Genomic DNA, 22988 nt, shown 5'->3' on the forward strand with positions numbered 1-22988 from the left:
CCCAATAAAAGAAATACTGTCAATTAACATTATATATAGATATATCTCTTCTGGATATTTGTTTGTTTAGCACTTCTGCTCTCTTATCGAAAAAACGAAAGGCGAACTCCGTAATTACTGGTGCAGATCTATTTTATTTCGTCTTTACACCACCGCCATGACGCGTTTTGGCCTGAAGAGGCCTTGATCACATGACGCGTCTGCGAAGTAAGTTTACATTTTTAAAGTGCTCAGTGCCTAAACACGTGATTGGTTCAAACCATAGACAGCGAAGACATACTTAGCAGCATAAATGCTTTTGAAACAACATCTCACACCTTATTTATACTTTAAAAAAAGGTTGGGGATTATGGGCGGGTCACCTCCTATTTAAAGGGGGGTTTTGGCAGGTCTTTCCCAATAAAATAAATATTTTCAAGTAACCTTTTCAAATATATATATATATATATATATATATATATTTATATATATTTATAATAATAAAAAGTATGGTTCTTACCTACCTTATATATACTTACATTTTATTGTAAAGGCATTTATGGTACAGGTATATTTGTGGTAAAGGCATTGCGTAGTAAATGCATATGTTGTAATGTCGTACAATCGATTTGAAAAGTGAAAATACAAGCCCCTGCATACCTAGTTCTGGTGGCTAAAAAATTCGGATCAGCTGAAGGTGCCTCTCATGACATGGGCCAGATGACAGCTATTCATCCATAACAAGTTCCAATATTATCCTTCTGCTTGGTGCTATTTTGATTGACATAAGAAAGATGAAAGGTTACGTAGGTTCAACCTGGGTACAAACTTAGGGCTTCATTTACTCATCATCAGCCTTGCCAAGTTTCCCATAACAATGTGTGACTTGCTGCCTCAGTCCAGGTTTTTCTTTGTCTTCTGGGATTTGTGGTCTTAAACTAGGATTCAAAGAAAAAGGTTGGTGTGGAGCACCTCACAACACATGGATATAGGAAGCGTGGAAGCTTTGTATCAGATATTTCTTCAGTGTGTCCATTATTCCACTCATCACTGTTGGCTTAAATGAAGTTACTTTAGTCCATGAGCATCATAAACCACAACGACATCACCAGAAAGCTCCATATCACCTGCAAAACAATGCTTCAGTCATGGGCGTTTAGTCCACACAAACGACCTGTAAGGCAGGGACCTGCTTCTGAGATGTGAACAGCTATTGTTTTCCTCCAGGACCTTTTTGCCTAGGTGCCTGCATCTATAATATGTCATAGTTCATGTGTTAAAACCTGAGTCGGGTCGGCTGACAATCGATATTTGCCCGGCGGTATTGCCTCTGTGACCCTCTAGTTATTTAATCAATGAAGAGGCAGGCGCTGGAGACTGGAAAGCAGGAAACAAGGTTTTTATTCTCTCCGGAGGAGAACACAACAAAACGGGCAGAAGGTATCGTTCTGAGGTGCTCTAACTGCATCCCTGAGGCCTGGCCTCTTATACACAAGTTTATCTTTTTATTGCATGTAACACATTCTCGTCGATACTTTGATGTACGGAAAGACATCCTCAGAATTCCCCTTTGGGCCCGTTCCCACACATATTTACAGTTGAAGTCCCCACCCTAGTCACAACAGGTGATGAGTATCACGCAGCTGGATATTCCGCCGATTCACGGAATGTGGGGGGTTTGATCGGATCTCATGGAGTGGGGGCTTTGATCAACCCGGGGATCCTTTGATGGGGGAAACTTTCTATTGTACGGGGAGGGGCAAGAAATGGTATCGGCAGAGCTGGGTGTTGGCCTGGGAACGGGGAAGACAAAACGGGCACACGGGGAAGAAGGGGGTTTGCATCTAAGGGCCAGAGATCATGAAAGGGAAGCAGGGGGGTGTCGCGCTGGGAACAGGATGAGGGCCTGGGGCAGAGCAGCGCCGAAGAGGGGTTTATGACTCAAGGCAGGTGCAAGCAGGGGGTGGTCAGCGTGCAGGCTTAGTGAAGGCGAAGGGCTATGTCAGGGGCCAGCGGCATGCAAAAGGGTTCGTTCTGATCGGGGTATCTTAAAAAAAATGGCGGCGCGCACGACAAAAGTGTGGCATCAGGGGAAGAGGCAAGATGGCGCAGATAATGTTCACCAAAACGTACTAATTTTCAACAGTCCTCCCTTTAACATATTCAAGACATCTTGCTGGCCCATTTTCTACTCGGTTCTATTGTGGTGGGCATGAGAGAGAAAACGGTAGGAACCCTAGATGAAAAGAGTTGTAAACAATACATTTTAACATTTCTAGTTTTTAGGAGGTGAGCCTATTTGATAAACTTTGATCAATTTGTTTAGCAGGAAAGTCATAGGAATGCAATAATTACATATATATCAGGTTCGGATTGGAGCATGATCAATACAATGGCGGCTGGGAGAGAAATGAGGTTCAGTAGAAACGGCGATTGGGGATGTCAAATGTTCGAAGTTTAACGAGTTCTCATCATTCTTTGTTGCCTTTCGTTGGCGCTGTTGAGCACCGGCGGTGGAGCTACAAGTCCAGCTCTGTTCTAAGTTCTGCGTTGCAGGGCACGACCCTTTCCTCGCGTTTCTGGTCGGAAAGGTCCTTTTCGCCCTGTGTCCTTTGAGGTGATTGTCAGAAAGTTCAGATGGAAGAAGAGCGCACAAAACAGTCCATAGGGTAGGTCAGAGGAAAAGGGGGATGGAGCAAGGCCAAATTAGGAACAAACTAGGGGAACGAGAGACTTCAAATAGGCGGGCGTGTGACCGAATTCAGAGAGCAGGGACTTGTCGAAAAACACTGGACATCGAGCAGGGGCATCAGGTCGACCCTTTCTTCTCATGTTGTCGAGAACAGTGCCTCGTCCTGCAGCTCTTTTCTGTCGTGGTCTCGCCTTGGCTAATGTCGCAGGTGTTCCTTAGTCTGCAGTCAGGCCTCGTGCTCCCACATCCGGTCCTTCTCTCCTCCAACAGCAGTACCCTTAAACAAGTTTGAAAAGACAGTCTTTAGAGAATTTGCAGATGAAGATAATCAAAAAGTCTATTTCTCTCCCAGCTCCAGGCAAAGAATGAAAATGCCCGTTATATTAGTGTTCACAACTGGCATATGAATGACCGGTGACGGGCCTGTTGGATTTACTATGACTTTCCTTTACAATTATTTATTACAGTCACGACAGTTCATCTGATGGTGACCCACCTTCGTGAGACGAACCTGGCAAAGATATGCCGTTCTCTAGAGTTTTACGTTTACAAAGGGTACTGTGAGTCGTCAACATGGTACTACACAGGTATTTTGCTGAGAGATGAACATGGCTAAACATTTCCTTCCTATCGATGCATCCTGCCTTTCAACTACTACGGGGTTCATTTCGATGATTTCTTTACCTTGGACTAGTCTGTTAACCTTGTAAAACATCGCTCTGGATCCTACGTAACCTTTTACAGCCCGATTACTTAATTAGGAAGGACAGGGGTTTTATGGGGAACAACCAGGGACATAGGAAACTTGTGGTAAGGGCATAAATCGACCCATTTCTCACAACCGGAAATGAGGGGCAGTTTCATAATTCCAGTTTTTGGGCGGCTGATACAGGGGAGGTAACAGGGGTGATCATTTTTCCGGTTTGGGTATTGCGACAATTCGGGGAGGGGAGGGTAGCGTATTCTGAGGTCCTTGTTTTATACCATAGGAGCCGTCGACATGTAGTTCCCTTATTTCGGGCCAGATTAGGGAACCTCTGTCGTCTTACCTGTCCTTTCCCTTACGGCCCAACCTCGGTTCATTGACTTCTAGCGGAAAAGGAGAGGTAATGACGCGGCCTCAGGGTGATTGTATTAAAGACAAGTTTTTGTGCAAATACTGACGGTATTTGAAGCCAATTAGGTGGTGTGCTAGGGGTGGCAGTCTGCCAATTTCGGGGCTAATCACTCGGAAGAGTGGGAGTGCAAAAATAGAGGGAGAGAGAGAGAGAGAGAGAGAGAGAGAGAGAGAGAGTGAGAGAGAGAGAGAGAGAGAGAGAGAGAGAGAGAGAGAGAGAGAGAGAGAGAGAGAGAGAGAGAGAGAGCGCGCAACGGCAGGCTAAATAGTACACGTGCAACAGAGAGGGTGGCAGTGTATTCAAGAAAGACTATTTAGTGCATTACACAGTAAAGGGCATTCACAGGTCTGCGTTTAGAATCTTGTAATCATGCAGTTTGAGCATTAGACAGGGTAGAGGGGACGTGCCTTGAGAAAAAGGAGAGAAGAAAGGAGGTACCATTTTGTCGCACTTTCTCGCATTCTCGGTCCTTCGACCAGTTGGGTCAACGCCTCAGTCATACACACACATTCCCTCATAGTTTCGCATCATACGTGACATGGGTTCATTCGTCCGGTCTGGTTTAAGGGTGATCACTTTTTATCAGATTGTGCTAATTTTTCGGGTTTGTTCGATACGTGAGTAGTTTGCAGGCGCGCTTAGACACCACCTTGCGGCGCTAGTCCGCTTCGTGTATTAGACATGGCAAGGCTTCAGATCTTCGCCACACCTCGGCTGTAATCTCTGATGTAACCTGCAGAGGGAGGAAAAAAGGGGGGGGTGGGGGAGACAGCATTCGCGCATATTCAAATACATGGATTCATAAGTCCTTTACTTACCTCTTACTCGTCTTTCCTCCTCGGGGCAGGGTCCCCGGGGATATGGTTTCTGGAGTCGAGGGGGGGTAGTGTGTCCATATAGGTCGTGTGCGGGGAAACGTAAAAAGGAAACCAGAGGTGCTTAGTGCGAGGTATCTAGTCAAAGGATGTATCTCACTATCGGGATCCTTAAACCTCTTTCAACGCTGTGGCGTTCTAAGGTTCTTCGGTTCTTGGGTCAGCTCCGTTCCCTGATACTTTGGAACGTTGTACTTTATAACATTTACATTATTTCCTTTCACCCTCCTTTTACATTCCCTCATTTACACCGTTCGTTTTACCCATCCTTGGAAGTCAAGGTCTTCCTCTGCGCGAGAGTTCATGGGTCAGTCGCGTACGTTGAAGGCGGGGTGTCGTGTTGTCGATCCGATCCGTCCTCCAGGGCTGGGCAACCATCTTCTTTTAACCTTAAAGAGAGAGCAGAGTAGGGTGCACAGAAAAGAACTTTCCCACCGATCCCACATTCTTAAAATAAAGCATGCAATACCCGTCCATAGTTTCAAAAAAACTTTATTCTGCAAAATCATTTCAGCATGTGGATTATGAGGGTGCGGTCGTATTTGGCCGGTCGTGGTAATGGCTAAAGTGCGTACAGTGGGGGGTGTCGTTTGCAGCAATAAAAACATCGGAAAGTTTTACTCATTCATTTGTAAGAAACTAAAACGTCTATTAATTGGCTGGGGGTTCGGGGGCATTTATTTTCATAATTTAGAAGCATAATCATAATAGTGGTAATCAGATTTCCTATATGCATACCGTACGTGAGCGTCGTAAACGAGGTTTACATCAGTTATAAAAATATAATACATTGTACATTTGTAATCAACATTTGTAACGGGGATCCTTTCATACTGTTCGTCGAGTGAGTTCTCCTTGTCTTTTCTAGCCAAGTGTACAAAGGATAAAATCTCAGAACATCAAGTTTATATTAGTGCGAAGGAACACCACGAGGTGTTCGTAAGTTCCGATTGATACCAGCGCCATTTTGGGCGGGGCCGGCTCAGTCCGGAAGCAGCATCAGGGGGAAATGTTTCCCATTACTGGCAGTTTGGACCAGAGTCCTTTTCGGCAGTTCTAGAATTCATGCTAACAGAAGGAGTGGCAATGTCATGTTTGTTTCGTTGGCGATCAAGGCAGCCGTCCCTTACCGGAAGCCTGCAAAGGCCGAAGGTTCCGCCGGGGACCTTTGTAGGATCTTCAAGGCTGCGGAGATGCTGTCGGAGATGGGGGCTCGTGCTCCAGGGGGCAAATGTTCGAGTTATATTGCTGGTCAAAGTTACTCTAGTGGCCGGGGCCCGTCTTCCAGCGGACCCAGACGCCATTTTGAGGCCCTACAGGGGCCACTCTCGTCGAGTTTGCAAGAGTGGGAGAGATCCTTCGGAGTGAAAGGAAGAGGTCCCTGTTGTGTGAAAGCGGGACGTTCAGCTGGGGTGCAGCTGTGATACCCCCACCTGGGGGGGGGGGGGGAGGGAGACTCGTCCGCATCGTCTCCTTCTCCCGGTGCACCCCATGCCGCTCCTTTTCATCGCCCCGCATGAAGGTCTCTCCACATCCGGTGTTCCCCAAGTCCTGTGCTCAGTGCTGTGGGAGTATGGCCACCTGTGGCGCGCATTCGGCGCGGCACGAGTATCAGTGCAGTCATTGCAGGTTCGGTGTTCCGAAAATATGGCCACCATTGCACGTTCGGTGCTGCGCAAGTACTGGGGTGCCACCATGGTGTGTTCGGTGCTGTGGAAGTATTGGCACCATCGCCTGACTGGGGGTGTTCGGCGTCGGGCCGGGGGCTGGGAGACCTCCTATCGGTGGAGGTGGGAGAGGCTCGTCCGCGTCGCCTCTCCCTCCCAGCCCAACTTGGACAAATTGTTGTGGAGGTACGTGCAGGACATCCCGCCGTCCAGAGCTGCTGCGGCTGTTACGGAAGAGAAAAGGAAGAGGTGCCTCGTTCTTCTCTGGACATGTGGCGGGACTACTTAAGTCTATCCAGGCCCGTTGCGGCTGGCTGAGGAGACATGTGGCGGGACTACCTACAACTGCCCAGGCTGCTGGCTCCTGCCTCTCCTCCGGCTCCCCCATACGTTAAGATTTCCTGACCAAGAGTTGGCGGTCGGGCCCGCCTTATATGGGTTGCCGTTGGTTGGGCGTAGCCGTAACCCTGCCCTATTTTGGAAGGTTCCAGAATGGGGGGGGGCGAATGTTCTGTTTGACTTTCATTTTCTACAGTTTACCGTTATTATTCCTTGTTTGTTGTGCTAAATTAAAAGTTCAAGTTCATTAATGGTCTACGGATTTTGTTTTACCATTTCTTTCTTTCCAGGTTGCTTTGATGCTAAGTTTCTGCTAACAGAGGTTGAGTAACATGGAAACACGTGTAGAGGGATGACGCAGATTTGTACATTACATACACACAAACTCAGACGGGGGACAGTACAAGTACGACATACAAAGACCCAAGACGAATATAAAACAGTTATTGGTCATAATTATCTCTTTCCGTCTGCGAATTTTAAAGCGAGGCTGGGTTCCCGTCTTGACGTTGCCCGACCTAGGAGAACTTGAGCATGCCGCTGAAATTGTCCTGGCGAAATCTGTGCCATCGGGCATAATCGAACGTGGTGGTTCTGTCTGGTCTGTCTATGTAAGTCGGGTTCTTCTTTGTCTCGCGCTTTTTCTCGTACTGCCGGTCTGTCGTTCCTGTCGGCCCTTTGCTTTTACTCACGCTCAGTAGAGTCGGGCATTGGGCTTTCCAGTGTCCGACATACCTACAAAAAGCGCATTGGTCTGGTCCTAAGTCTGGTCGTCTTTTGCATAGTGTCGGGGGGTAAGTTGTGGGTAGCGGTGTCCTGGGGTTGTCCTGTCGGTATATTTCTCTACTTGGTTTGTCCTCGTCTTTTCTCTGTCGTTGCATAGCCTCTCTGCGCCACATACCGAGACTGTCGAGCATAATTGGCGTTGTCTTATTATTTCGAAGGGCTATTTCTAACGTTTCTATTTTATCAAGGTCAAAGGATCCTGCCAGTGGCCACTGTTTGTCTTGACTCTCTTCGGTATACCTGTGCCACAATTTATTATAGGCTATGGTGACTAATCCATAGTTTATGAACATGTCCTTATTAGGGGTGCCTTCTAGTGGAGCTATATGGTCCACCTCTAATACACGGTCCGGGCTAAACAGGCTATTAATCAGTGGGGAGAAGACAGACATGACGGCTCGTAACGAGGGACTAAAAAGTCAGCACTGCCTATCTTATCACTAGGTGCAAAGACTGGACAGAATATTTCTATTCACCGTTGTTTGCAGGCAGTGAATACCTCATGGATCAAAAATAACAAAAAGACCAATAAATAACAATGGGGAGAATGAGTAGGTCCGCAAAGATCTGCGTTACCTACCCTTTTCACTATCTGCAAAAAGGGTGGTCTCTTCCCTGTTTGCAGACAGGGAATCTCCAGGAAACAATAGTTTTGCGAACAACAGTTCAGTTTCAAGTAATTATTGAGTGGGGGAGAAAAAATAAGCACGGCTGCTGCCCTACCTATCCTCCACTGCTTGCAAAGAGAGAGCCCGTTGTTTCTCCGTTTGTAGACAGTGAATCTCCAAATAAATAAAGAGCAATACTAGTATTTTTAAACAATCAAACAATCAAGCAATTATTTCGCAACTTGTCGTGATTACACGACCTTACCCGGACCATGTGGACAGTTTCTTGTCTTCCGAATCCAGCGCCCGATCGTCCTCTTTTTCTCGTATTTCTCACGGCACTCCTGATGGTCCCCAGTCAGGACCGTAGATCACTCGAGAGAGGTCTGTTCGGAACTAGTGAAGTTCGGATGATCGGCTGCCAGACGAGGGTCTATTGGGCAAGAGCTCTCCCGATCGTTGCAGTCGTTCACTCTGTCGTCGGGACCTCTCCCACTGGATCCACGAGTCGCTGATGGGCCCCACGCTTGGGACGCCAATTGTTAAAACCTGAGTCGGGTCGGCTGACAATCGATATTTGCCCGGCGGTATTGCCTCTGTGACCCTCTAGTTATTTAATCAATGAAGAGGCAGGCGCTGGAGACTGGAAAGCAGGAAACAAGGTTTTTATTCTCTCCGGAGGAGAACACAACAAAACGGGCAGAAGGTATCGTTCTGAGGTGCTCTAACTGCATCCCTGAGGCCTGGCCTCTTATACACAAGTTTATCTTTTTATTGCATGTAACACATTCTCGTCGATACTTTGATGTACGGAAAGACATCCTCAGAATTCCCCTTTGGGCCCGTTCCCACACATATTTACAGTTGAAGTCCCCACCCTAGTCACAACAGGTGATGAGTATCACGCAGCTGGATATTCCGCCGATTCACGGAATGTGGGGGGTTTGATCGGATCTCATGGAGTGGGGGCTTTGATCAACCCGGGGATCCTTTGATGGGGGAAACTTTCTATTGTACGGGGAGGGGCAAGAAATGGTATCGGCAGAGCTGGGTGTTGGCCTGGGAACGGGGAAGACAAAACGGGCACACGGGGAAGAAGGGGGTTTGCATCTAAGGGCCGGAGATCATGAAAGGGAAGCAGGGGGGTGTCGCGCTGGGAACAGGATGAGGGCCTGGGGCAGAGCAGCGCCGAAGAGGGGTTTATGACTCAAGGCAGGTGCAAGCAGGGGGTGGTCAGCGTGCAGGCTTAGTGAAGGCGAAGGGCTATGTCAGGGGCCAGCGGCATGCAAAAGGGTTCGTTCTGATCGGGGTATCTTAAAAAAAATGGCGGGCGCGCACGACAAAAGTGTGGCATCAGGGGAAGAGGCAAGATGGCGCAGATAATGTTCACCAAAACGTACTAATTTTCAACACATGTCCCGCACCTGAATGTACCACACCATATAGTTTTTCAAAAAGTGGCCCTCAATATTAATGTCCAAAATGACTGATGAAAGTAATACAATTTAAATTACTGTCTACATGTGCCATGGTGCACTGGGTGCCACAGGAAAATGTCAATAGATGTGAAACTTCAGGGTGTTGTCATATGCACATGGCCTTCTTTTCCAAAGAGAAACTGTCCGACGGGTGGCCTATAAGGTCGCCCATTCTTCTGAAAAGTATTATGAATTTAGACATAGAGGAGGGCTTTCAGTAGGAAACAATTTCCTTTTATTCCCCTGCCAGCACAAAAGCGGGTTGCACTAGCTCTGGTTATGTCCAAATTGGACTTTTGTAAAACCCTCTATCTGGACTCTAACATTAGCAGTCAGCACAAACTGGCAGTACAACAGAATTTGCTTGCTAGAACAATTCTTGATATTCTCAGGCGCCAGTCGGCTGCTGTAGGGTTGGGTTTTTTTCAAAGAAAGCAGAAGGTGCACACGTTGCGGAGTCAAGAGGCAGCAGTCAAAATATATTCCATAAGTACTTCTTTTTATTTCAATAAATCTTTTAAACCAGCACACAGCCAACGCGTTTCGTTCCAGTTTTCTTGCCAGAGGGAACTTCGTCAGGGCTGTAATTTCATAGACAAGACATAACTTTCGAACCACATTTAACCAACATCTAACAAACATTTTAAAAAACACTTAAAGACAACATTAAAAAACATTTAGAAAGACATCTCCAAATTAATAATAACGAATGACCAATGATTTCATACTGTACACCATTATATACGACATTGAAACCCCAAAATGATAACAATCAAACCCCAAGAAAAAGAAACAAGAACAAGAAATCAAGACCCCACAAATAAACCATAAATATCAAAAATACATAAAACCATATGATGTTCTTACACAAAAAACACATAGGAAATATACTACCCTAGCATAAGAAGTGCCTATATCTAATACAAACACTGGCTCCCCATCATAAAGTGCATTATGTTCAAAGCAATCTATACAGTTCATAAGACCCTTTTTCTCCCCAGTCCTGTCGGGGATTAAAGATATGTTTGACTGGCATTTTCCAAGTAGAAACCTACGATCGGCACACCGTAACCTGCTTACTGTGCCTAGAGAACGTGAAAGAAGAAATGGGGAGATGGAGCTTTCTCGATTGCTGCAAGCAGACTCTAAAACTCACTTCCTCAAAGCATGAGACCTATCCCAAAACTGTTACCTTTCAGAAAAGCACTCAAAACCTGGCTCTGTACTCTATATGCAGCATGGTCTGGTGGCTCATTGGACTAATGCATCCACTACACTGCCTGTGTTTAACCTCATGGTCAGAGGTCCATCCATCTGAGGTTTATAAAATGAGTCCCACTGAGTTGGGTAACAATGAACATTTATTATTCAGCGCCAAGAGACCCCGACAGGGTAAATGTGCACTTTACAAATGCACATCTTATCATATATCTATAAGCAGCATTTTCTTTCTTTGGTGGACTTAACGTTAGGGCCTAGTTCTGGACGGCCAGCTGCAGCGCCTTGATGCCCGTGGCTGATTGTTAAACTCTAAAAAATAGAGTGGCTGGGGGTGGGGCTGAGGGAAGGGGTTGTAGGGCAACCTACCCATCCTTACAGCAATTAACATGGAAGGAGGGACAGGAAGTAGAGAAAATTCAGGCTGGATTAGCGTCCATACTTGACACAGCAAAGGTGGACAAACAACCCTGAAGAAACACAACCACATTTCTACCCCCTCACATCCTCCTGGAGCTACTCGGTACAGTATGGGGCTGGTGGGAACACATTTTTGAAGGGCTGCTTCTAGCTCCCTGTCCTCCCCTGGGAAGAGCCCTGCACAAGGACCCAGCTTTACCTTTTGGAGACGGTACAACTTTGTGCCACCGCCCTGATAGAGATGGGGTCTGGAACCAAAGTGCATGCCCATATGGTGAAAATCCTGCCAGCAGCCTCCTTCTGCAGATAGGCACACACACACAGCATGAAGTGGCTCTGTAGGGAAAAGAGGGGCTTCATTTAAGCCCCCAATAATAATGCTGTTCCAAGCAGTGGTCGAAGTGGGGAAAAAAAAGTAGGGGAACTGTGGGCAGAGAATCAGAGGGCGGGAATAACCTGAGGATTGGATCAGTGGGCGGAGTTAGAGGTGTGGCCAGGATGCGCAAAACATCCCAATCTTTAGTATTTGTGCGGCATTTCTGTAACCCCCTGAGTACCCCGGGGTTGAGAAAACAGCAACGACACCAATGGGTTGATACTCGGTAGGTTTAATAACACCAATGAACAAACGAGCACCACCAAAGCCGAAGGGCCAAAGACGAGGGGGGGTAGCCGATGATAAGGTTGTCCAACCGTCCTCTGCACGACTGCCGGTCCCGACAGTCACCCAACAGAGGACACCGTGCTAAGCAATGGCCGAAAATGCCACTCGAGTTGAGGAATAGGGGTTTTGGGAATGAGCACTCTCTAATTCGTCCTCTGCATAGATGCCAGTCCTGACACCTCCCAACAGAGGGCAAAAGAAGGATAATTGGAAAACAAAAGGTAGAGCCCCACTGTTCGAATACCCTCGAACGGGGACTGGAGCGAGCCGGCGCTTCAATGTGCCTTAAGTTCAGCTCGAACCCTCGAGCGGGGACTGGGGCGTGCTGGCGCTTCAATGCGCGTTGAGTTGAGCTCGAACCCTCGAGCGGGGACTGGGGCGTGCTGGCGCTTCAATGCGCTTACAGTTTAGCTCGAACCCTCGAGCGGGGACTGGGGCGTGCTGGCGCTTCAATGCGCTTAACGTTTAGCTCGAACCCTCGAGCGGGGACTGGGGCGTGCTGGCGCTTCAATGCGCTGAAAGTTTAGCTCGAACCCTCGAGCGGGGACTGGGGCGTGCTGGCGCTTCAATGCGCTGAATGTTTAGCTCGAACCCTCGAGCGGGGACTGGGGCGTGCTGGCGCTTCAATGCGCTGAAAGTTTAGCTCGAACCCTCGAGCGGGGACTGGGGCGTGGTAGCGCTTCAAAGCACTCTGAGTTTGCTCGAACCCTCGAGCTGGGACTGGGGCGTGCTGGCGCTTCAATGCGCGATGGTTATGCTCGAACCCTCGAGCGGGGACTGGGGCGTGCTGGCGCTACAAGCGCGTGGTACAAGAGACGAGAGTTGCCTCTCCAGCGGGACCGCTCACCTGGAACGAAGATCACGGACTCCTTGGTGGACGCGATAATATCCGACAGCCTCCTCCTGCTCCCGGTCTGTTTTTAAACTGTTTCTTCCGTGTGTTTGGTTCGCGCATGCGCAGCGCGCAGCATGACGGGAGTTGTAGTTCCCACCGGAGTGAGTGTGGGGTTTGTAGTCCGGATACGGCGGGGACAGCGCAGTTAGATGTAAAGCACCGATCCGTGTCCTAACAGTACATCCTCCTCCATCCAACCACCCCTAACCAGGGCCCGGCTTGCCAGGATGCTTCCAGTGGAAGGCCGACACCAACCGAGGAGCGTGTAACCCCGCCACCGGTTCCCACGTCTGATCCTTAGGGCCGAACCCTTTCCAAGCCACCAGATACCAAAGCTTGCCTCGGCTCCATTTTGAATCCCGGATGCCCTCCACCTCGTACTCCGTGTCGGCTTCCACCATGTTCGCAGCAGGGACCGGCCTACCGACCTTGAGGGCCGGTTTGAGGAGCGACACATGAAACACCGGATGGATCCGCATGGTGTTCGGAAGCTCCAACCGCATCGTCACCGGGCTGAGACAGGTCTTGATCCTGTATGGGCCAATGAACCGAGGGTGGAACACGCTATGCTTGCGGAAGCGCAGGTTTTTGGAGGACACCCAGACGTAATCGCCCTGCCGGTACAATGGCCCCGGCCTCCTTCTCCGATCGGCGCACTTCTTGTAGGCCTCCTTGGCTGTCAGCAGACATTGTCGGGCCCTCCCGATCGTTTCCTTGATATGTGCCACCCTCTTGATGGTTTCAGGCAACCTCGCTGTGGCCTCTGGATGGGACAACGGAAGGAACCTCGGGTGGTGTCCATAGGAGCAGTAGAAAGGCGACACCTTCGTGGAGCTGTGAGCGGCGTTGTTGTATGCTATTTCCGCAAGCCACAGCAGATCCACCCACTCCTCCTTGCCCTGGTCGATAAAACAGCGGAGATACTGCTTCAGGGTCTGGTTCAGGCGTTCCGTTTGGCCATCCGTCTGTGGGTGATAGCTGGTGGATAGGGCCGTTGTCACGTGTAGAGCTGAACACCACGTTTTCCAGAAACGGCCCGTGAATTGGGATCCGCGGTCCGAAACTATCACACTGGGCAGGCCGTGTACCCGTACCACCTCCTTCAGTAGGATGCTTGCCAGTTGTCCCGCTGTGGGTACCCCTTTACAGGCGATAAACCTTCCCATCTTTGTGAGGTAATCCACCACCACGAGAATGGCAGTGCACCCTTTGTCCTTGGGCAATCCCACTATGAAGTCCAATGAGATGCGTTCCCAAGGTCGGACCGGAGTCGGTAGAGGACGCAAGAGCCCCTGGGGCTGCCTGTGGTCAGATTTCATGGTTGCACACACTGGGCATCCCGCAACCCACCCTCGAACATCAGCTCTTACTGAGGGCCACCAAAACTGACGCAATATGTAGTCCAGCGTCTTCTCCAACCCAAAGTGTCCCGCGCTGGGTGACTCGTGACACCACTCAAAGACCTGTTTCCTTAGGGTGGACGTGGGGACAAGGATGCAAGCCCCTTTGACCGGTATCCCGTCCTTAACCCTCCATTCCTCGTGTCGGCGAAGCCATGCCTTCCACTCGAAGGTGCGAATCCCTCTCTGGATCCCGAGGAGGAAGGACCCCAGTTGTATGGCTCCTACCACGACGCTGGGAGAGATGATGGGCCTGATGACTGGTGAGGGGCGCTCTCCACCGTTGGACTGCCTCGATAAAGCGTCAGCTTTCTTGTTTTCCGAGCCCGGCCGGTACGTGATGGTGAAATGAAAGCCAGAGAAGAACTGCATCCACCGTAGTTGTCGCGGTGACAGCTGTCTGGCCGCTGTCATGAACTGAAGGTTCCGGTGGTCTGTGAATACCTTAACCACATGTCGTGCCCCCATCAGTAAGTGCCTCCATTCCATGAAGGCTTCCCTGATGGCCAACAATTCCTTCTCGGCCACGTGGTAGTTCCTCTCCATGTTGTTAAGCTTCCTGGGCATGAAAGCCACCGGATGGAGCACTCCTATTCCGTTCCTCTGCGAGAGGATGGCCCCTACTGCCAGATCGGAGGCGTCCGCCTCCACCACGTATGGTAGTTCAGGATCAGGGTGAGCCAACACAGGCGCAGTGATGAAGGCGTTTTTCAACGCCTCGAAGGCTCGCTGAGCACCGGCGTCCCACAGAAAAGGTGTAGCTTTCCTTAGCAGATGGGTGATGGGAGCCACCATACCAGAAAACCCCTCGATAAAGCTCCTGTAGAAATTGGCAAAGCCAAGGAAGCTCTGCACCTCTTTAACGTTCGTGGGTGAGGGCCATGCAACAACAGCTTTGACTTTCCTTTCTGCCATCGTCTGGCCGTTGGGGCTTAACATCACCCCCAAGAACTCCACTGTGGTGACGTGAAAATCGCACTTGCTGAGTTTGCAGAACAAGGAGTTTTCTCGGAGTATCTTTAGGACTGATGATACATGTCTCACATGGTCTTCCGTGTTCTCAGAATATACCAATATGTCGTCTATGTAGACCACTACGTAGACGTCCAGAAGGTCACGGAGGACGTCATTCAGGAAGAATTGGAATGCAGCGGGGGCGTTACACAGCCCAAAGGGCATTACGCGGTATTCAAAGAGGCCGTATCTGGTCTTGAAGGCTGTCTTCCATTCGTCGCCTCCTCGCATTCGTACTAGGTGATATGCCCCCTTCAGATCTAATTTGGTGTACACCTTCGCACTCCTGACCTGCTCCAACAGTACGTTGATGAGTGGCAGGGGGTAGCTGTTCTTTACTGTTATGGCGTTCAACGCCCTGAAGTCCACGCATGCGCGCAATTCTCCGTTGGCTTTTGGGATAAAGAAAAGAGGAGAAGCCGCTGGGGACTTGGAAGGCCTTATAAACCCCATCCTTAACATGTCATCCAAATAGGACCGGAGGTGTATGTTCTCGGGTTCCGACAGCGCATATAGTCTTCCGCTGGGTACGGTAGCACCCGGAACCAGATCGATTTGGCAGTCGTATGTGCGGTGTGGAGGAAGGGTTTCCGCCTGCCTGTCATCGAACACGTCCTGATAAGGGAGATACTCCGGGGGGAGCGCAACTTCTTTTTCGGCTGCCGTGGCTACCTCATACCCTGTTGATTCCTCCATGACGGCGTCCCCTGGGGACCTGCAGAAACGGGAACAGAAATGTGAATCCATCTGTATTGTGAGGGACTCCCAATCTATGGAAGGGTTATGTTTCTTCAGCCATGGCAACCCCAAGATGACTCCATACTGCGGGGCACAGATGATATTGAAATCCAGGACTTCCAGATGTTGTGGTCCGTAGCGTGCCTCCACGTTCCCCGTGTGTTGACTGATGGGCCCAGAAACCAACTGGCGCCCATCCACCGCATACACATCCTCGGGGATCGCACAGGTTAGAAGCGATACCCCTATGCGTTCCGCCTCCTTCTTGTCCATAAACAGCCCTGTGGCCCCTGAATCCACCATGGCGGAAACCGCTACCCAATTCCCCTGTACCTTGACCCGTAGAGGAATGAACAGGTGTTTGGAGCTGTTCACGCCGCGCCTTTGTATGGAAGGGATGTATCCATGACTCCAGGAATCCCCTTCTTTGTTCCGGGAGCTCGTTAGTTTTCCGCCTTCTTCTCCACCGAGGTGGTGGACAGCCGGCTGGATCGTGAGGAACCTGTTCGGGGTTTCACTGGACATTCACGGACGTAGTGCCCCTTCTTTCCACAGTATAGACAAAGGCCTTGTTTCCTTCGGGATTCTTTCTCTACGGCCGTTAGACTGGCTCGGACAGCCCCGATATCCATACGTTCGTTTTTTGGAGTTGTCAGGGGTTCGTTGGCACCTGTGTGACCCGAAACGGAGGTAGTTTTGTCCTTGCGAGGCCCCACACCCCGGCGTTCGCTTAGTCGATGCTCCAGGCGGAGCGCTAGACTGAAAAGGTCTTCACAATGTGCAGGCTGGGGGTCGATTTGCGCGATTACGTCCTTCAGCTCCTCGCTCAGACCCTGATGGAACAGAGCTGTCTGTTTGGCCGGTGGCCATTTGGTCTCAGCGATGAGACGCCTAAACGCGTTCAAATACTGAACGAGGCCCGTGGAGCCCTGTTTCAGCTGTAGCAATTCACGGTCAGCTGTATAGGTATCGGCTCTTCTGTCGAAGACCTTGACAAACTCCTCCTGAAAGGCCTCCCAGTCGTATAACAATGGATCGTCCCTGCCCACCAAAGGAACAGCCCATTGAGCCGCGTTTCCTGCCAGATATGATATCATAAACGCCACCCTCGCCTGATTTGTAGGAAACGATTTGGGCTTGCAGGAGAAGTGCAGGGCCACCTGTGTTATGAACACCTGTACTGTTGACGGGTCTCCACTGTATCTCACCGGCGTGGCTAACGGTATGGCGACCGGCATTTCCACCACAACCGCTGCCTGCGTGCCACCTCCGTGTGCCCCTGCGTTAAAGGGGTTCCGTTGTACCAGGTCCATCCTAGCTTTGAGATCCGCGGTTTCCTGCCGAGATGTAGCTAGCTCTGTTTGTACATCAAGTAAGGCGGCCAACACGTCGTTCATGGCTGCCATTCTCCTTTCTCAACCAGGAGGTGGATTAAGGTGAATACAGGTCGGATATTCTGTAACCCCCTGAGTACCCCGGGGTTGAGAAAACAGCAACGACACCAATGGGTTGATACTCGGTAGGTTTAATAACACCAATGAACAAACGAGCACCACCAAAGCCGAAGGGCCAAAGACGAGGGGGGTAGCCGATGATAAGGTTGTCCAACCGTCCTCTGCACGACTGCCGGTCCCGACAGTCACCCAACAGAGGACACCGTGCTAAGCAATGGCCGAAAATGCCACTCGAGTTGAGGAATAGGGGTTTTGGGAATGAGCACTCTCTAATTCGTCCTCTGCATAGATGCCGGTCCTGACACCTCCCAACAGAGGGCAAAAGAAGGATAATTGGAAAACAAAAGGTAGAGCCCCACTGTTCGAATACCCTCGAACGGGGACTGGGGCGAGCCGGCGCTTCAATGTGCCTTAAGTTCAGCTCGAACCCTCGAGCGGGGACTGGGGCGTGCTGGCGCTTCAATGCGCGTTGAGTTGAGCTCGAACCCTCGAGTGGGGACTGGGGCGTGCTGGCGCTTCAATGCGCTTACAGTTTAGCTCGTACCCTCGAGCGGGGACTGGGGCGTGCTGGCGCTTCAATGCGCTTAACGTTTAGCTCGAACCCTCGAGCGGGGACTGGGGCGTGCTGGCGCTTCAATGCGCTGAAAGTTTAGCTCGAACCCTCGAGCGGGGACTGGGGCGTGCTGGCGCTTCAATGCGCTGAATGTTTAGCTCGAACCCTCGAGCGGGGACTGGGGCGTGCTGGCGCTTCAATGCGCTGAAAGTTTAGCTCGAACCCTCGAGCGGGGACTGGGGCGTGGTAGCGCTTCAAAGCACTCTGAGTTTGCTCGAACCCTCGAGCTGGGACTGGGGCGTGCTGGCGCTTCAATGCGCGATGGTTATGCTCGAACCCTCGAGCGGGGACTGGGGCGTGCTGGCGCTACAAGCGCGTGGTACAAGAGACGAGAGTTGCCTCTCCAGCGGGACCGCTCACCTGGAACGAAGATCACGGACTCCTTGGTGGACGCGATAATATCCGACAGCATCCTCCTGCTCCCGGTCCGTTTTTAAACTGTTTCTTCCGTGTGTTTGGTTCGCGCATGCGCAGCGCGCAGCATGACGGGAGTTGTAGTTCCCGCCGGAGTGAGTGTGGGGTTTGTAGTCCAGATACGGCGGGGACAGCGCAGTTAGATGTAAAGCACCGATCCGTGTCCTAACAATTTCACTGACTAGTTACAGCTTATTATGTTATGTAATTCAACCAATGGATACACATGATTATTTAACGATTAATATGAGCTATTGAAATTAGAAACATATTCCACTTTGTGGATTTATTTTAATCACAGAATGTCCCAAAAATGCTTAAAAGCGGAAGCACAAGCCATTTGTTTCTGAGCCATGGAGTTTCTGTCGTTAGCAATATACACAGAGACAATCAATTTTACGTGTGTAAATGACTGTATAGGAAATGTTACAAAAGACAAAGGACTACAAGGTGTAGGAGTCACATGATAACCATACTAGTAGACAGTATAATTTAATAGTGATTGGCCTGGAGAAACACAAACTCAGAATTTAAAACTTAATACCATGATTGGGGATTCTCTTTAAAAATCATTATTGATTTGTATCCAAAATTACACTTTTTGCAACATTAGGATAATCAAAGGCTTAGGGAAAAAAACATAATGCTCTAGTTTATACCTTGCAGTTTGTATGCAGCTCTTAGATGAAAGTTAATAGCTCACTGTTCTTTGTTAGGATTTTAACTTATAAACTGCAAGTATCAAAAGGATCTCACTGACAAAAGCAGTAACCCACTGACCTATTTACAATATGTGCACTTTGTGATGGGACTGGTACATTTTCTTTGCAGCAGGCACATTAACCCTCTGCGCTATCTTTCCATGAGTCAAAACTTCCATTAGACAAATCTCCGATCTCCTCTAGGAGGAAGTTTATTCATCAGAGTTATCATGACATTTCTATTATAGCTGGCGGCCAGGAAGGAGGCAGCAAGTGCTTTTAAAACCATAATATACGACGCCCCCACTCAAAGTCAGCGCCCGTTGCGGTCACACCAGTCGCACTGCCCTAGAGCCAGCTCTTCTCAGGGGTCCTTGACCTCAGTGACAGAGTCACTGTTGCTCTAGGGTCTGCTACTTCGTAGGCCTGCCCGCAAGACTGGAGGTGAACTTCAGTATGGATTGTGGTGGGCAAGCCTTCAAGGTGAACCCACACTTGCCACTGCTAGGGTCCACCTGATGGTGCTAACACACCAGGGCTTTTCTGGTACCTTCTAAGGTCTAGCATGGGAATGTGCTTCCTCAGGAGAGTGGTCTGGGGGACTGTTCATGAAGGCTGAACCTGGTTCCCCAGTTCTAAATTTAGCAGCTCTGCCCCCAGTGCTACATCTGCTCCCTCACTGAACACCATACTACCCCACTGAGAGAAACTCATACTGCCTTCAGCTACAATCCAATTTGACCTGCTATAAATAACTGGATGTGACTCAATTCAAATTACACACTAGGCAAGAGCAATATGCTGCCTAAAAGAAAAGGTAACAACATCCTGGAAAAAGCAAACACTCATAAGGAATGAAAGATTTTATGAAGCATGTAAAATGTAACCAGGAACATGGTGAACTTAATGCTTTTACAGTCATTATTCAGAAATCAACAAGTATTTTTGCCTGAAAAGTTAAGGACATAACTACAGGGCCCAGAAAGGACCCATTTCAATGTCCACTGCTTATATGCTTACAAAACGTAAGCAGATTGGTTTCAAAAGACCACATTTGTGAACACAAAGCCGCCGTACACATTTCGTTTTCCAATCCACCTCCAGGCAGGGCTGGTGCTAGGATTTTCGGGGCCCTGGGCAAAAAGGAATGTGAGAGGCCCCTGAAATCTACATAAGTGACACCTTCTGATCTCGGGAAAGCTGCTTTATGCAGACTCCACTTGGGCCGCAGCTCCTCTTCTCAGCCACCCCAAGCAACTCTTGAACAGCCCATTTCGAACTGAAGGTGTGAGAATTGCTTGGGGGCTGAGTTAAACCTGTGTGGGCTAAAGTGCTGACAATGGCCAAGTCTCTGAACTGGCTGTCTGAGAGGTGTACCCTCCCCTAGGCCTCCCCACACCATCCCTCCTTGGAGGCCCCAGGAGGGGGGCCCCCTCCCATGAGCCCGTTTGTGAAGCATTTCTTTCACTCTGATCGGCAGACATTCACGAGGACGGGGAACATCGTTTACAACTAAACTTTTACCCCGCACTACCATTACAACGCAGAAATTACAACGAAAGTCGTTACAACGACTTTCGCTGGAGGGCGCTGTTGGATAGGAAATAGTTTAATTTTCTATCCAACACCTTCCCTACTATCCACGGGGACTGGAGTTGGAATAGAAAATTAAACTATTCCACTATCCAGCGCCCCCCAACGCAAGTCGTTGTAACGACTTGCGTTGTAATCCCCGCGTTGTAAAGGCATGCATGGTGAAAGCATGCGTTGAAACGACATACATCCCACGAGGACTAGTGGGGTGTTAATTGCCATTGTGGGGGGCCCCATCCTGGCAGGCAGAGTGCCAGGCCCTGGGCAGCTGCCCACACTGCCCATGCCTAGCGTCGGCCCTGCCTCCAGGTAGGAGGTATTGTAGGAAAACAATGCTGTTCAAAGAAAGACAAGAAAACAAAAGTAGCGCTTTACTGGCAAACTCTGTAAAGTGGCGCTAATGTGTTGGGGTTTGAAAAAATTATCTGGCCACTTCAAAACGGCATTTCCAGCAAAAGTGGTTTTCTTTATTGCATCCATTTCACAGGGGTACAAATGGACGACAGGAAGAAATGGTGAGAACCATTTCTTGATTCATGATTTTCGGAAAAGTGAGAAGGAGTTAGACAGAACGAGAAGGAATAGGAGTAAGAAAGAGGGGGCAGCTGCCAGCGGCAGAGCAGAAGCGGACACCTTCCTTATCTTGTCTGGGCAGGAGGTAAGAGACAGAGACCTTTTCCTTCTCTGCTCCCCGCCCGTCCACGAACAGATGACGTTCAGGGACGCATGTTCATAATAAAAAAGTAGGGGAACGGAATCTACAGAATTAAAGAAGTACGGGCACGCCGTGCCCTGCCGTTCCCGCCCACTTCGACCACTGGTTCCAAGTCTCACTAATGTCCATTAATCAGAGAAGCACTGGCAGGTGAAGACTCAGTGCCTGTCCTGGTTTATGTATGTCAGAAAATGTAAAGAAGCGACATAGCAGGTGAGCAGCGGTTGCATTGCCCACTCAACATTTCATGCAAACCAAAACCCTGAATGACTATTAGTCAAAACTACAACCAGCAATCGCAAAAAATAACTTCACACTCCTTCTCTTGGCCCTCCTCCTACCCCCGCCTCCTCAGTTAAAACACTTGGTATAAAACTTAATTCTCAACTCACCCTTCACTCCCAGGTTAGCTCTGTGGTATCTTCTTCCTTTCTTTCACTGCGTACTATACGCAGGGTGTCCCGTTTCTTCACTTTCTCTGCTCTAAAGCTCATCATCCTGGCCATGGTGGTATCCCGCCTGGACTATGGCAACGCCCTGTATGCCGGCATCCCCGCCTACAGTCTGCGTCGCCTACAACAGATCCAAAACCAGGCGGCCCGCCTGGTTTTCAAACTCCCCAGATTTCACCGCTCTACCCCGCTCCTGAAATCACTTCACTGGCTCCCTGTGCGAGCCAGAATTGAATTCAAGCTTGCTTCCATTACTTTTCGGGCCCGACACGGACTCGCACCTGAATTCATCTCCTCCGAGATTGTGTCCTATGTTCCCACCAGGGAACTTCGTTCGTCCTCCCAGTCCCTCCTCACCATCCCACGCTACCGGAGAAAGAAGTGGGGAGGCTCCAAATTTGCCACCCTTGCCCCTACCCTCTGGAACTCCCTCCCCCTCGAACTCCGCACCATCTCTCTCTACCCACAATTCCGCAAACAACTTAAGACCTACCTATTCACGAGATCCTTCGATTAATAACTCTCCTGTTCCCTCAGCTTTTTCAAACTAGGATCCTGTCAGTAATAGCGCCAAGAAACCGCAGGTATACGTGCGCTCTATAAGTAATTTTAAATTCAAATTCAAATTCAAATTCCTTCTGCTCAGACTTCGATAACTGATATCTTGAATTGTTGGGTAGTAGCTTCAAAGTTTTGGGGTACTTTCACAAGTGGGCGAGCCCACAGATTAACAGGGAGAGCTAATGGGCTAGCATCTCTCTAAGAGCCGGTGCAGGAGCCGAGCCCTGAAAATAGCTGTCCTGTAAAACCTGTAACAAACCTTATATAAAATAAAGTATATTTCTTTAAATGTGGATACGTTTCACACTGGAAAATCAGGTTATATCTCTGCACTGAGAATCATTAAAAGTGATTGTTTTCAGACAGGAGCGTAGAAACATTCCTGCCTCCTCCTGCTGTGACGACAATGCTGTCAGTGAAAAAAGGAGCAAGCCAGTTGTCATGTGTATGTTGTTGTATAGATTCTTATTACAGATGGAGCAACATTATATTATATTACATCAAACACAAGATATTTTTGTACATCCTGAACTCACCTACTCGAAAGCGACAGCATAAAGTATAGTGAAGAAAAAACAGGCTTGGTGGAATATA

This window comes from Lissotriton helveticus, chromosome 4_1 (assembly GCF_964261635.1).
Source record: "Lissotriton helveticus chromosome 4_1, aLisHel1.1, whole genome shotgun sequence".
NCBI lineage: Eukaryota > Metazoa > Chordata > Amphibia > Caudata > Salamandridae > Lissotriton > Lissotriton helveticus.